A 6,784-nucleotide genomic window follows, 5' to 3' on the forward strand; every position below is an offset into this window, starting at 1 on the left:
CAGTACATACAGTATAAAAGTAGTTTATCGTGCAAGTTTCAGTGACTTGCTGTGGTGAGCGCTGTATCAAAAGACAATGGGAGGGACTTCTGTAGACCGAGACAATTGAGACAATCGAGACAATCAAGAGAGAATTCAGATGCAGTTCCTTCTTCATTTGGTTGTTTGTGTGTTTGTTTGGGAGAACTTGAATAGATCCAACAGTGGGACAAACAAACAGGTGTGACACTATTGATAGAAAATGCTCCATCAGTTGTGGGAACTCTCCTGCAGCACAGACAGTGATCTTTAGTAAGGCTGCCTCATGCTGCAAGGATCCACTGTTCTACTTTAAATTACATTTCATGGCTTTTTCCTGATCTAAACTGACTGAGACATTGGGCTTTCACTGGTCAAAACCTTGACATGGTTCACTGTCCTTGTGGACATGCCATTGTTTGATCAAGAGTCAGAAGAAGGGGAAAGGGAGGAGTATTCCCCTGGTTACAATTTGCTAAACTGAATGCAAACCGCTGAGTTTGTCTTCAGTTTCTCAGTCTGGAAAAGTATCTTGATTATGAGTCAAAATGTCAAGCTTCCTGGTCTCACAGTTCATTTTAATCTCTCAATGATTTCTGGGCAGAAGTAGGTTCTGTCGGTGACAGTACATCTCTGACTCTCATTAAATATATCTAACTAACTGGCCATTAAATATAGTTCACATGTGCATCATGCCTTCATCCAGCCACTGGCTCCAGTCTGGCTCCCATCCACCAACAAATGCCATTTGCTGCATATACACAATATAATATTTTATCTTTGAATTTCAGATTACCTGCATTTTAAACACCACAATGTACAAATCTGTGCAGAGGCAAACAGTGTGAGCCCGAGTTTAGAGTTAATCACGTGAGAGATGAATTGCCTTTAATTACTAATCCAAAGAGCAATGCTATCTCTGCCTCTGGTTGAAAAAATAATGAAGTGAAAGAGGGGGATATGTAGACCAGCGAGAATGTATACCTCTATAGAGAGAACAGTATGGGCATACATTTTTTATTTTCTTAATGTCTCGCTTTGGCTTCGTTGTTCTTTAAAATTCTATAAAGCCTCATATAGTAGCGTATTTGTGGGATATCTGTCTTTCAGATCTCATCTTCTTTAGAGGCTGAGTTTGAACTTCTGTTCACGTGTTGCTTTCAGCTTTTATCTACCTGTGATGAATTGGGGACCACTGACCTCTACTTCAACCTTTTGCTGTGCGTCCATCCACCAATTCACCCCGGCAATCCACACATATCAAATAACATCTTTATAACACAAGATCTTTTATCTTCCACGATGCCCAAGTCTTCTAGCCAGCCCAAATGTTTAAATCTGTGTTTTTAGATTAGATTTTAAATTAGCGTGATCTATTAGATTCACTCTAATCTGAAGCATAACAACGTCCTTTGGCTGTCCTTTGCTCCCTCTGACGGGATCTCGCCACGAGAGGACTCAATTCAATGCAAATTGCTTCTAAAATGTTTACATATCTATATGAAAACAATAGCCCGTATAGAGGCACTTATAGAAAGTCAAGGCGTCTCCAATTTGTCGAGCTCATGTACTGCAGGAGAGGAGAAATCAGCTCAAATTAATCTCGTCCATTCGATCGCATACAGGCAGACAGTGTAACCCTCATTAGCTGTGGCTCCCATGTCGAGGGCAAGTATCATGGTTGTTTTTTCAATCAGAAGGATCGACAGAGAAAACAAAAAATAAATAATAAAAATAGACGAATGAAAGTTTGATGCTAACAGCCTTTTGCTTTTTATTTGAATGAGAGAACAACCTTCTCTCCCATCTGTCCCCTCTGGCTATATGGGAAAAAGTCAATATTTCAAGAGAGCAGAGACACTCATTAAATATTTCGAACAAAGGAAAACTGACATAGCAGCCTGCTTGCTGTCTCTCTCTCTCTCTCTCTCTCCTTCACCTATAGCCTCATCAGTACTTTCTTCATGACACATTTTATGCACATACAGACAAAAAGGCAAACAAGCAATCAGAATGGAAGAATGGACAAAGGTTTTCCTCCTGCAGCCTACAGAGATGTATTTAGTATTTCAGCTTCTGTCTGCTGACCTGGTTGATATTTCCAGCTGAAGAAAGGGTTAAAAAGAAGGTTAATGTGTTTTTCCAAAGAGGAAGAGTTGAGGTGGGAGTTAATGGGTTTGAAGGTGTGGCAGGGGATCAGTCTACAGACACCTTTACCCATAAAGTTACCTTGGTGGTCAATTCATCACTGGCCTATCAGCAGACCCACCTTGAACCCACAGAAGATATTGGGTTAAATAAATGTCCACACTGCTGCTCTCTGGTGTAAAAGGATGGCATACAAGCAACCTGTGACCAGGCGAGTGAGAGCGATTAGATGTACGCTGTTCTATAAATACTGTCCATCCTGGGAAAAAAACGCTCTGATGCACCATCAGCAGTGTGTTTGAAATACACAGAAAGAGAGCGGGCGGCCTAATTAGAACGAGCAGCAGTAGACTCTGAGCTGAAAAAACATCAGGTGATTCCTTTAGAAAATCCAAAGTGGGATAAAATGCGGTGACACTTTTCATTACCTCTACACAATCGTGTCAATGATGGAAGATTATTTACTCTGCTGAACTCTTCAAGGACAATCACATCATTTCCAGATTTCTGGAAACGAACGAAGATTTGAAATTTACTCCTTTATACAAATTAGAACAACAAGTTGAGACTCTCAACACATCCTCTGGTCAGGTGAAGAACTTATATATACTGTCAAACTGATCCTGGATCTGGTCTATCTGGTCTGAACCCTCCGTGTCCTAGTTCTGGATCTGGATGCCGAGTAGGATAGGGTTGCCTGAACTCAACTTGTCTCCAGTCTCTGTCTCATCTCGGCTGCATATTCTGGTTTGGTTTCATCATTTAATCTTAATGTATCTCCTCACCTAGAACCTGGCTGCATTCTGTCAGTGTGCTTTTCTTAAAATGCTTTTATAGCTCTATTTCTAGAATTTGGTGGTTCACGTTAGCCTTCATGTTGAGATTCTCATCTGTACTTCTGGTCCTGCATTCCAAGTTTCATCTTTGAAGTCCAGATCTGTGTCTGTGGTGGGGCGTCTACAGATCCTCCTCTCCTTCAGCTCTCCTGATGCGTCTCACCTGTTCCTCATCAAGATCTCCAAACCCTCCCTGCAGAATCCTCCACGCAACCACTTCATCATGTTGTTTTGTCTCGTGTCCATGCAGGCCTTCTCTTGTCTGCAGAACCTCGTCTTGTATCATTCTGTCTGTTATTATTCTTGTTTTAAACCCCGGCTGAGAGTTTTGGATGGTCTCTCTTGTACCTCTGCACCTCCCCGACTGTGAAAGTGTTCTGGTCGCCTATCAATCACTGCATGTTTCTCTTGTATTTTTTTTTTAATTAACATCGTTATTGAGCTCATTTGTTGAGTGATGATTATTTGCTTTCTCTGAAACAACACCTCTGTCCCAACATGACTGTGAACACTTTGGTGTGTTGAGTTATTCGCAGTTAACTGGAGCTGCTAGTCTCACCAGAGATGAGGAGCCGGCTGCAAACAATCAAGGCAATTACCGTTCAATTCTCCATTCTTTTCATTTCCAGGCTTATGGTCTTCAGAGTTATGCAATGTACTGAAAATCCGCAATTAGTAACAGTTACCAGTTAGCCCTTTCTAAAGTAATTGAATTATTCCACCAACTGGTGTAAGTGCTGGTAATTTGTTGTGCGTCTGCTTCAATTTCCTCTCAGTCTCCCAGATGCACAGTTCAAAATTAAATGAAGTGTGGGTTTTCCATTTAGTTATACCTGGTTTATGGCTCAAACCTCAGCACAAGTTTCCCATGTGCCTCCGGATATACTGCAGGGCTGCATTTGACTGTTACCCTTGTCTATAAGTAGAACGTAACAAGTTAACTTTCAGTCACTTAAATGACATTATCTAACTTAAAAAGGTCATTGGCTACATAACTTTTTTTTATCTCCAAAAGTCATCTGTGTCATCTGATTGCTACACTGATGCTGTTTCACCAGTCTTCTGTATCTGCATTATTATCAGTTTCAGGAATTGGAGCCCATTCCTAGTAACTGTAGATATAAGGCACAATACACACTGAGCAGGTTTAACGTTTGAAGATACCAATCCACTTAACATTTATGTTGTTGGAAGAACACACAAAAAAATCCAATAGAGGCACAGGAAGAACATGACAACTCCACACAGACACTTAAAACCCAGAATTTAGACTCAGGTCTACTGCTCTGAGGCAACAGTGGTGACCACGGCAACATTGCGTTGTTGGATTTGTAATATTAAAAGGGACAAAAAAAATACCCATATAAGCATGTATGAGTTTTTTAAATTGATGAATAACTGGACTCAGAACACCTGCGTCCGCAAAAAGACGCCAGCTTTCACTCGTTTTATTACTCCTTTAGTGTTTGTGAAATTTCCGCAGAATCCAAGAAAAATGACTTGCACGCCATTGTTCCAGCAAAATATATGTGGCGAGCAGAAACACTTACGCCCATGTGCAGTGGGCTGCACAATGTGCAAGCAAACCTGGAAGCAATAAAAGTGTTTGGCTTCTGTGATTGGCAAGCATTTTTTTTATTTTTTTTTTTCAATAAAGGGAGCGGGTACCATCTTTGAGTCTCAAATTCTTTAAAAAAAAAAAAGAAGAAGAAGAACTGAAGAGAAAAAAGGGCTTCATTCAAGTGGTGGTTCCCCACTATGAAGCAATTTCTTAGCCGAGCAACGACTGGAGGTCTTTGTCAAAACTCATCCCAACATATCTGCAGACTATTATTAAACTGAGACTCTTTATGGTCCCAGTTATGTTCAGATACCACATCACACAATAGCTATCATGTAACCCATATGGACACCCAGTGCAAAGATAAATTAGGGGTAAACGTGTGTGTTCACCAGCATTTTAATGGATGGGTGCAGGTCAGAAAGGATTTGGGGTGATAAAGAGCTGTCAGACTGTGGATTACAGGGCTGAAAAGGTGAAATGACAGACAGAAAACACACCTGTGAGGCTGAAAACATGTATACGCCCTTTCATGCTCAAAACAAAGAGAAACCTGAGAAAGGGCCAATTTATAACAGAGAATTTACACACAAAGTTTGATTAAAGCAGATGAATGGCCGGGCTGGGGATAAAGGAAAGAGGAAATAGCAGTAGGTAAAAAAGATGAGCTAAAAGTGGAGTGACACGGGATAAGCTGCTGTCACTAGTTGTGGAATTGAAGGAAAGACGTACAGAAAAAACAACCCACAAGTAAATGAGATTAGAGAACAAACGTAGCAGAGTGTAGCAGGATGTGACGGAGAGGATGAAGTACTATAACAGCAGGCGTAAAAGCATCAAACCAACCACTGATTTGTGATTTGTTAACATTTACATAATGCCCTATTGTTAAATATACCCTGCTTGCACCAAAAGTCTTTATAGATGCTTCTGATGCTTCCAAGATGAAAATATCACATCAGTATTACTTATCAGTCAGAACCATGAAAAACGCTTTCTGGCTAAAGTAATAATTCCCCTCTAAATCCCCTTCACTTCCACTGGTGAAGCATCAGGAAATGAAACCTCCAAGAAACACACGCTCGTGTGCATGCAAACTCTCCTCAGCTGAGTCACAAACTGATCAAACCCAATAGAACAGAGCAAACAGACAAAATGTTCTCCCTTGCTTCAGCTCAATCTAGAAATAACAAGTCCAGTCACACCATTGTGCCTGGAGGGGATATCAGTCTGATCGCCAACAACCACAAATTCAGAAGAACTGACACACATAATTCACATATTAGTAATCCTCACAAACACCTACACTGGGTATTCCCCAAGTTCAACATCCAAAAAGACACATGGAAGAACCTCAATTTATTGGAATCACTTGAAGGTAAATACAAACTGCACATGTTGACTGAATAGAAGACAAAACTAATATATTGACTTGTAGTAATAACAAAGGAAAAAGAGTGATGCTGGAGCTGCAATGATTTTGTTTCTCCTCACCTTCATCAGCAGCTTTCCTCAGCATGTGTCCCGTTTCAGTCCTCAGCCCCTCCGAGTCACTTTCCCCTTGGCAGGTGCCATCATGGGCAAATACTCCACAGGAAAGGGCTGCAAAGGGATACTCTCTGTTCTCTCTCTCTCTCTCTCTCTCTCTCTCTCTCTCTCTCTCTCTCTCTCTCTCTCTCTCTCTCTCTCTCTCTCTCTCTCTCCTCCTCCCTGGTGTCCTGTTGAGATTTGTATCACCTCGAGAAAAGCGGCATGTGTGCGTGAGTGTGTGTGTGTGCGCGCTCACAACTCCAAAGGTCCCGGAATTCCTGAGTCCTGCGCTAAAGAGCGAGCGCGGCTGGGCTCCCTCTCTCTTTGCACTCCTTTCCTTTTTTTTTTTCTCTCTTTTTCCCTCCCGACCGGGCAGAAAGGAGGGGAAGACAGTCAGGGGGTGGGACGGAAGACAGAAGCTGCTTTCAGCCAACTCTTTCTCTGTCTCTGTTGTCTCTCTCTCCCTTCTGTCCTTTCCCCCTTGTCTCTTTCTTTTCGCTTAACTTTTACGCTCTGTCTTTTGGCTTGTCCTCTGTGACAGATACTCTTTCACTGCTCAGCAAGGCGTGAAAGCAAAGCTCTCTCTCTCTCTCAGACACACACACACACACACACACACACACACACACACACACACACACACACACACACACACACACACACACACACACACACACACACACACACACAC

The 6,784-nt window shown here is 41.8% G+C and overlaps 1 protein-coding gene across 1 annotated transcript in view; it reads right to left on the reverse strand.

The window, feature by feature from the left end:
- sema3b (sema domain, immunoglobulin domain (Ig), short basic domain, secreted, (semaphorin) 3B) overlaps window positions 1-6,280 on the reverse strand; it is a 77,929-nt gene extending 71,649 nt beyond the window's left edge. The window contains exon 1 of the mRNA XM_080469896.1: window positions 6,058-6,280. The gene's annotated coding sequence lies outside the window, so the exon portion shown is untranslated. The remainder of the gene's footprint in view (window positions 1-6,057) is intronic.
- Window positions 6,281-6,784: the final 504 nt, after the last annotated feature.

The sequence above is a fragment of the Lipophrys pholis genome (genome assembly GCF_963383615.2).
Source record: "Lipophrys pholis genome assembly, chromosome: 8".
Lineage (NCBI taxonomy): Eukaryota > Metazoa > Chordata > Actinopteri > Blenniiformes > Blenniidae > Lipophrys > Lipophrys pholis.